A 10,209-nucleotide genomic window follows, 5' to 3' on the forward strand; every position below is an offset into this window, starting at 1 on the left:
AACGGACTATGGCGTTATATCCGTTATATTGATGATCCATTGGATGTGAAACCCCAATTTAATGGAGAGAGAAATCCTTTATATGGAGGTTTCACTATATTAAATGACTTACCAACAGAAAGCGTTTCCCGATATGACAGTCAGATCAATATGTACACACAGGCGACCCTCTACCTCCCTCTCTACCTTGTAATATTGCATCATATAACTCCCTGCATAGTAAACAACACAAAGATTAGATCAGAGGGTGGTGGCGAAAATCTTCCGAGTCGCTGTGTTGACTCTCCTCCCCTTTGCCTCCCGCCTCAACTATAAATACACCCATTTATATGCAAATACAAACAGTACAAATCATGTTAGGTATCGTAAAGTTTTGGGACGCTTGTGCTCGTGGTCCTTACACCAGGTGGGAGGAAGCTTCGAGATAACACTGGCTGCTATATAAGTTTATGGGGCGAACCCCGTGTGGAAGGGATAGATAATGTGCTGTCGGGGAATTGTAGCATATGAGGGGTAGGGTGGGCAGGACACGAGGGGTGGGTAGAGTATGAGGGGTGGGTAGGGTATGAGGGGTGGGTAGGGTATGAGGGGTGGGGAGGGTATGAGGGGTGGGTAGGGTATGAGAGTGGTGTCGTTTCCTTGCAAACTTTCATCGCGTTTCATCCCTATACCCACAGGAGTAACAATAAGTTCCCTGCTAACCCATCTCTTATAACACGTCATTCACACCAGAAACAATTTGATAAAAGTATCGTAAGTAATCAAGAACAGATGTGGGTCTTCTCTGAGTCGTTTGCTGTCTTGTACTCCGAGGTGAGAGATCTTTCTACCACTCACTTTTGGCCCCAAGTTATGTCATCACAAGTAATATCTCCGTGTTGTGTTATTGTATACTGTATGTGTTATTGTATATGATAACTATTGTATTGTTATTGTATGTGGTAATTAATTCATGTTGTATATTCTTGTTTCCTCCTTCTCAATTCTATCATATATTTCATCTCCTCCTCTTCCTCTTTCCCCCTTCTTCATCCCCCTGTAGTCCTCATTTTCCTACATATTTATCAGTCTTTATTCTTCACCTAAATCTTCATATCCTTCTCTTCCCTCTTTTCACAGAACCGGGAAATTTAAAGGCAATATTATACATACCCATTTACTGCAGTTCATTAATGGGAAGATGAAGCAGCTATTAAGTTCAGCAGTTACTACACAGAACATTTATTACATTGGCAATTTCATCCTTATAGTAACCATGGGAGCAATAATACTGACGATGGCCATACCATTTGGTGAAGATGGAAGAGATATACTAATGAACTTGGGCCTCTGTTATCCCTCTATTAATAAACAAGAATGAGAAAATTGTAAGAGAAGTTGTATATTCGTTCATGGACAACAGGGACTCGTTATATGGTGCTTAAATTACTCATCTGGAACACTCAAGAGACTCGGTCCAGGTATTGTAAACACACTGAGTTTTAGTTAATATTTTGAAACTATTAACATGGGATAATTTGAGGTGATATACGTTCTGTTAGTAGAGAACATATGCAGTTAATAAACTTATAACCTAACTTGGAACGCCCAGAAGATAATTTTATCCCCGCATCTGAGAACAAAGGAACATTAACTTTGTGTCTACACTTATCTATTTCAGTCATTGATGTCATTCAGTCTTGCTCAGAAAACATACTATGAGAATGACATAATGATTGAGTTTTGGGATGACTTGCCATTGGTCGGAGGATTAAAAATAGACATCCATAGAACTGAGATTTGCTTTGATGTATATGAAGACAAGACCTAAAGGCACCAGGACGAGTAAAAGGGAATTTTCTTCACACAGGAAAAGAAATTAAAGACAACTGGTGACTTGTGTATCAAAGTTAATTCTCTTTCTAGTCGGGAAATGGAAAGAGAGATCATAGAAGGAGACTGTACTACTAAACGTGTGCGTCACCTGTGATGATTACTCAAAATTACGAAAGAAAATATAAAGATGATATTCGAGCCTCGGACACCACAAGAGGAAACAAGTTCATGGATACTGCTTGTTGCAATGACTGTTTCTGCTGATTACGTCTTCACCATTACTGCAGCCGCCGATGCAGATGTAGTTGTCATTTTCTTGTCATAAGATGTGGAACCAAGACAAGAAAGAGTCGATAATAGTTTAAGATGCTACAGAGGCTACTCTGCTTGGCAAACATTTATACACAGGATGTAACACTGTTGATTAATTTGTCCAGAAGCTGCTGCTGAGTTGAAGACAATTTCTGGTAATTTCCAACATGAAACAACCATGAACCCTTTCAGAAGAAACCCTTTAAGTTCTTTTCAAAATTCACATGTTGGTGTATAATCACATCGACAGACAAAGCCAATGGCTTTCGTTAGCATCTATTGAGAGCAAAAAAGTTATGACTATATTGTGATATTCTATTTTTTGTCTTAATATCGTGCTTGTAACCTTAACTACATATGTCGTTGTTTAAAATGTACTTAATAAATGGGTTTTTTCTAAGTATTTTAGTGTGTCAAGTTATAACAGGCTTTGCTTCTATGTATTCGTCATAACTTTAATATTCAACTTTGTGTAATTATTAAATATTAAAATGTTGACAGAAAAATATGGTTAAAGCCTTACCCGTGTTGCTGTAACAGGGTTCTGGCTGTATAAGAATTGAAGGCTGCCCATTTTGCATATTAATCAGTATGCAAATGAACAAATTCATAAAATGCTTATCCAGTATTTACAAATATAGAAACATGTTGTTCTAACTGTGTATATGTATTTTTATTCGTGAAACAGCGAAAGCAATAAGTATTTTTTTAATCGTCTTATCTATAAATGTTATTGCCATGGAAACTGAACTGATTCTGACCTACAGCTGCCCTTGTCACGCTAAACTGGCCAGACGGTATACATATAAACGAACAAAGTGCCCTTGAGTCGTGCAGCTCGCCCCTAAACCCTGGCCTTGGCTCATGGTCGATAAATAACAATAAAACACTAATACAATAACAATTAAACATGGATTTTATGGCTGCAATGCTTAGTAGATATTAATACTATGTTTATGGCTCAGGTAGACACAACTGACTGGATTACGTTGCTCTGTTAATTGAATTACACGTGAACAAAATATGAAGAATATTTTCACTTACAATCGAAAAATATTACAAATTTAACATGACAGAGATTCACCTGAGCCCACTTAGTTGACTTACTTGTGTCAATTATAAAGTTTAATGATTTTTCTACCTGTTGTTCTATAGATCAATGAAGTTGTTTCGCTAGATTCGATTAACAAGTCTTGATTTCTTTTGGTTGTCATGGTAATATTTATTGTTATTTTAAACTATATAATCAGTATTTTCATCAGTGACTATATAACGTATATAATTAGCCGTATATATATAGTCAACAACGGCTATATTACACACGTATGACTATAAAATCAGTACTGACTATATTACCTGCTTATATCATGGTGTCTATAGAAATAGTATTATCTATGAAATCTATAATGTCAGTAACAGCTATATAGTGTGGTTGCTATAGTCAGAACCGGTTATATAGGGGTGTAAATAGCAAACAGTGGCTATACACTGCTTCTGGTTATATGATCACTATAATGAACCACTCTCTATGCAACAAAAGTTCTGATATTCTTTCAAAGAATGAAAAAAAAAATAATGGTATAAAATATCTTGGGACTCGCAATGACTTAATTATTAACAATAATAATTTTTCCTGTCAGCTTGTTACAATATTCTCCTTTTGAGCTCTTTTAAGTTATCAATATACATTTTAGTTTTCATTAAGGGATAATTCTGTCAGATTCATCATGTTCTTCTTAATGACGTTGTTTCTGCTAACCCATAAACAGTATTCGAGTAGCTATCCTGTGCTAAAGTTGGTTAGGTTTGATCTCAGGGCACCCCCAGTCGACCATGCTGTAAACATGTACACTTTCAACAAAACATTCTCCAACACCTGGGCACCATGGATGTGAGAATGAGCAGAATGGGGCTTGTCATCTCGGAATGGTTTCAGATTCTTCGTTCATTTTTCAGATTGCATAGTGCTTATAGCGTTCGAGAAGCTTTTTGGTGAGAGTGTACCTACAGTAGTTTTACCAATTAAAATAGACACGCTAACCTGTTGTAAATGTTTGTTCAAGATATTAAGCCATGAGTGAGTAATCTGTTTCGTAATTATTAAAACATGGGAAGAGCCTAAGAGTGAGTTAGTTTAGTTGTGTAAAAGAAGTATGTTTGGAATACCAAGTGACGAGTGAACCAGTAGAACACAACTAGTGGGACAAATTCAGGTGCTAGTAGGCCAAATAGCTCACTAGTGTACGTGTTAAACAATATTCCCAGTCTCATTGTCGTAAAAGTTTAGACAGATAAAAAAGATTAGGAAATAAAAAGAAGGAATTAGAGAGAGAGAGAGAGAGAGAGAGAGAGAGAGAGAGAGAGAGAGAGAGCAAATGGAAACAAACTACCCAAGGAAAAGGAGGAGAGTAATTATGGATAAACGTGCTTTGAATACCTTGTCCCACTCCCATTATGCAGTAAGGTTCACCACACACTAAGGATAGTGGTCTTAATGGTTTGGTAAATGACTGTAGTAACTGAGTGTAATAGCCCAGAGCGCTCGTGAAGGAGGCCGCCCTAATACTCAGTCGTCAGGCAAGTGTCACCCTCCCCTCCACCCAATTACTACGTGACGCCCTTGCTAAAGAGTTATTCTGAAGATGTATTATATGTCAGGCAACACTACCCCCAGCTCGGCGTTTTCAGTAAGATTAAACAATTTTGTCTTTTTAGAAATATTCATCAATTGCAATTTTTAAATGGGTTAAAATTATTATTTACACTGATTTGTGAAATAACATGAAGGTCAATAAATATGTCTACAGGTCATTGTTTATTTGTTTGATTTATGTATTAACTCTATAACAAGTAAACGCCTCCTGTTGTCCCTGGCCTCTGTTGTGTTTGATCAAGATAAGCCAAACGTAAGGCCTTTGAAGTTACTTATTCTTAGGAAATATACAGTTGCTCCTCTACTTATGAACGAGATACTGTACTTTCCTGAGGCTTGTTTGTAAGTCCAATTGTTTGTAAGTCCAACTTTACTCTTGTAGATACCAAACATATTGTAAAAAATGAAAAGATTATGGATATTTAGTACAGCTATACCCTTTAATACAGCCATAAAACCTGGCTCACTCTTCTCCTCTTAGGTAATGTTTGTTCTATCTGGATTTTTCTTCAAAATAATCCAGTCTCATCCACATTAAACACCTGTTCTGGCAGGTAACCCCCTCAGTGATGATGGTTTTATCTCTGAAAGTTTGTAAGTTGAACGTTCTTAAGTAGAGGAGCACCTGTACATTAAAGTTCATTGTATCGTCTGCAGGTGCTGTGTCCTCGTTGAAGCTATGAGTTCCGAATGGGGGTATACTGTACTCATTGATTATTTATTTTGTTTTGGGTGTTCTGGGCGATATCTCGGGCACTTTTTAGGCTAGGAAGCTGAAATTTATACACAATACCGACCACAGAGTTTTTTGTATCATATTGTACACCACCTTTCTACCTTATTCCGTATCCAAGTGTCATGCAAAGGCCGGGCAGTGTAGAGTGAACGCGTGGTATTACATTTTGGATGAATCATGTAAATCAGAATCTGTTATATATACAGTATAATGTGTGTGAGTAAATGAGGTGATGGGCTGTAAGATCAACCTTGACAGCACATAATACTCCCTCCAGCTCCAGATATGATGATCCCTTCAAGCCTCAAGACAGACTCCTTCCTGTTCTCTAAGTCTATAATTTGTGAAAGATCGATAAGCATCAGACAGGAGCTTCGTGTGTGATCTCTAGGGACCTCTACTCCCAGATCTTTGTTTGTTCATGATAAAACTTAAAGCATGATTGATAACTGGAATATTAATGTCCATTACCCCGGTACTGACGCTATAAAACCGGTATATAACGTCCCCGGTATTGTCTCGCTGCGTATCAGGTGATGTGACACAATTCACTTACAGCCTCGGATCCGTAAGATAATTAGCGTTGAAGGACTTAAGCCGCCTATTCACATTAATGTATTATGTCCATTTATCAGCGTGTAGGGTACGTCAGAGGAGCGCCGCCATTTTGAAGATTTAGACATTATAGTTCGAAATATTGTCCCTTGTGGGTTTTTTTTTTATTATTATTCTTTTGGTCAAGCCCAGAGAAGAACATCTCACTGCTCTGGGTCGTATTATTCAATTTAGTAAAATATTCAGGTATAACAGTGCCTAAGAGACATAAACGGAATACCTGTGTAGAAACATGGACGAGCAGCCAATTATATGAAGATTTTCCTCCTCTAATGTCTCTCAAGGTCTCATTAACTCCGTCAAGATCTCTAAAGACTGTAAAGCTGTTTCGTATATAAGAAAATAATCCTTCCTAGCTACCGTGAGTAAGGATAGCAGTATGAGTTCTTCTTGTGGTGGAAATTGTGTTTTGAAGACAAGATCAGTGGTATGACGTCAAAGAGATAATTTATTTTTTATTTTTTTTATTATAAGACTATTTATTTAAAATCCAATTACTTTAAACAGGCAGAAAGAAATGAGAGAAGACAGACTTTTTAGACAGGAAAAAAGCGTGTAATATAGAGAGAAATGATAAGATAATTGAAGAAGAAGGAGGGAAGAAGGAGTAATATTTTCCAAGCTGTGTATAGGAGTGAGGAAGTGTAATACCATCACTAGGTAAGAAGAAGAAGAGCCTCGGGTAATCGTCCACTCACCATCAAGTCTTATAACAATATTACCTAACCTACCTGAGGAGCATGTGACGCCTGCAGAACAGTATGGATTAACCTAACCTAACCCTTAACCTAACCTAACCTAACCTAAACCATACTTTACCTTCCGTATGAACAACAACAATAATGGAAAGAATTATACATGTGCGCATTAAACTCATTGTTACTTGGAATATATGGTCAAAATGCTGGTTAGGTTAAGTTAGGTTAGGTTAGACTAAGTTTTCAAGATCATCCTGTATTTTATCGAGATTGGCCAAGAGGTGAAAGGTCATTCGGCTGGTGAAATTTATTACCTCAGGCACTTTACCCGAGATCTCTGCCATCACCTGCAGATCTTCCCTCGACATATTACATCCGTGAAAGTTTGTTTTGCCTCAACGAGAACGATCAAAAGTCAATGGTCATTCGAACAAGTTTACGTTTATCTTTATCAGTCATTGTGATAGGAAATACGACTCTCAGTTAAAAAGTTTTCCTCCTTCAACTCTTACGATTATATCAGCGGGCGCCATCATAGGGGGTGATGTCATAGGGCATAGTGGGGATATACGAGAGAGAGAGAGAGAGAGAGAGAGAGAGAGAGAGAGAGGAGAGAGAGAGAGAGAGAGAGAGAGAGAGAGAGAGAGAGAGAGAGAGAGAGAGAGAGAGAGAGAGAGAGTTCCATAGATCTCAATTTTACTGACAATGTTATGTTGCTGGTTGGTGTATGTAGTTCGTGTCAGCTGGTGGACTGGTAATAACGCTGGAAACACTGACACAGAATCAACTAACATCACTATACACAGGAGAAGGTATATAGTATATGTAAAGAAGGTGATGATAGCTGGACAAAGAGAAGCAGATGATGAAGACACAAGAAGGTGATGATAGACATAAAGAGAAGGTGATGAGAAAAGACACAAAGAGAAGGTGACATATAAGACACAAAGAAGGTAGATGAGAAGGACATATAAAGAGAAGGGGTGATGATACAGCCATAAAGAGAAGGTGATGATAGCAGACATAAAGAGAAGGTATGATAGCTGACAAAGAGAAGGTGATGATAGAAGACATAAAGAGAAGGTGATGATAACTTATTATAAAGAGAAGGTGATGATAGAAATATTATAAAGAGAAGGATGATAAGAAGACATAAAGAGGCAGGATATGAAAGACATAAAGAGAAGGTGATGATAGCAGACATAAAGAGAAGGTGATGATTTGAGACATAAAGAGAAGGTGATGATATACATATAAAGAGAAGGTGGGGATAAGGCTTAAGATAAAGAGTAAAGGTGATGATAGAAGACATAAAGAGAAGGTGATGATAACTACATAAAGAGAAGTGTGATGATAGAAGACATAAAGAGAAGGTGATGATAGTAGACATAAAGAGAATAAGAGATAGCAGACATAAAGGAAGGTGATGATAGAAATACATGTAGGTAGGGATGGAGTAGTAGTATTTATCAAAGAGAAGAAGAGAATGACACAAAGAAGAAGTTGGATGAAATATAAAGAGAAGAAGATAAGCAGAAGTTATAGGAGAAGGGTGATGATAGCAAACAAAGAGAGGTGTGATGATAGCTGACATAAAGAGAAGGTGATGAGAATAGAAAGAGGGAAGGTGATGATAGCTGAGCATAAAGAGAAGGTGATGATATAAGACATAAAGAAGGTGATGATAGCTGACATAAAGAGGCAGGATAGTATATAAAGAGAAGGTGATGATAGCAGGCATAAAGAGAAGGTGATAGATAGCAGCATAAAGAGGTGATGATAGCAGACATAAAAGAGAAGTGATGATAAGACACAAAGAGAAGGTAGATGATAGCAGACATAAAGAGAAGGTGATGAGTAAGATATAAAGAGAAGTATGATAAAGACATAAAGAGAAGGTGATGATAGCAAGACATAAAGAGAAGCTAGTACGATACATATAAAGTTATAATAAGTGGAGATGATAGCATTAAAACATGAAGGGTGATGACAGTATATATATATGTATGAGTAGTAGAGAGGTAGAAGTATGAGCAAGTAAGACATAAATATAAAGGTGATGATAGCAGACATAAAGAGAAGGTGATGATAGGTATAGTGAGAAGTGATGATAGCAAGATACAAGAGTAGGGGAAGGGGTGATGATATAAGACAAAGAGAAGGTGATGTAGGCATTGCTAAAAGAGAAGGTGATGATAGCAGATTACAAAGAGAAGGTGATGATAGTACATATAAAAGAGAAGGTAACATAGAGACATAAAGGAGAAGGTGATGATAAGAGACATAAAGAGGTGATGATAGCAGACAAAGAGAAGGTGATGATAGCAGACATAAAGAGAAGGAGATAATGACATAAAGAGAAGGCAATGATAGCAAGACATAGAGAGTGGTGATGAGAGTAGGACATAAAGAGAAGGTGAGATAGCAGACATAAAGTGGCATGATGGTAGAGCAGAGGCAGTAGTTGAGTAGTAGATATAGAGGTGATGATAGCAGACAAAGCAGAAGGTGTGAGATATATATATAAAGAGGCTGCAATGATAGCAGACATAAAGAAGGTAGATGATAGCTTTATTAAAGAGAAGATGATAGCAGACATGGATGATAGCAAGATGAAGAAGAGAATAGTGACGATAAGGCATACAAAGAGAAGGTAGAGATGATACAGCAAGACAGAAGATAAAGGTATATAGCAGTATACAAAGAAGGTGATGATAGCACATATAAAGAGAATAAGATGATAGAAAGACATAAAGAGAAGGATGATAGCAAGACATAAAGCAGGGTGATGATAGCAGATTATAAAGAGAATAAGATGATAGCAGTATATAGTAGGCGTATGAGAAATAAGTACAAAGATAGTGCAGACGATACAGACAGGGGAGAAGGTGATGGAGTAGTAGAGAGAAGAGAAGCAAGTATGGATAGCACATAAAGAGAAGGCATGATATGACATAAAGAGAAGGTGATGATAGCAGACATAGAGAGGTGATGATGATAACTGACGTAAAAGAATAAGATGATAGCATAAAGAGAAGGTGATAGCAGACATAAAGAGGTGATGAGGAAGATGCATAAAGAGAAGGTGATGACAAAGTAGAAGAAGCAAAGAGAAGGTGATGATAGCAAGATAAAGACAAGGTGGATGATAAGAAGACATAAAGAGAAGGTGATGATAGCATAAAGAGAAGGTGATGATAGTTAAGAATAAAGGGGGAGATAGTGAAGACATAAAGAGAAGGTGATGATAGCAGACATAAAGAGAAGGCATGATAGCAAGACATAAAGAGGCTGTATATAGCGACATAAAGAGAAGGTGAGTGATAGTAGACATAAAGAGAAGGTGACATAGTAAGACATAAAGAGAAGGTGATGATAGC

The sequence above is a fragment of the Homarus americanus genome, unplaced genomic scaffold (assembly GCF_018991925.1).
Source record: "Homarus americanus isolate GMGI-L3 unplaced genomic scaffold, GMGI_Hamer_2.0 scaffold59578, whole genome shotgun sequence".
Classification (NCBI taxonomy): domain Eukaryota; kingdom Metazoa; phylum Arthropoda; class Malacostraca; order Decapoda; family Nephropidae; genus Homarus; species Homarus americanus.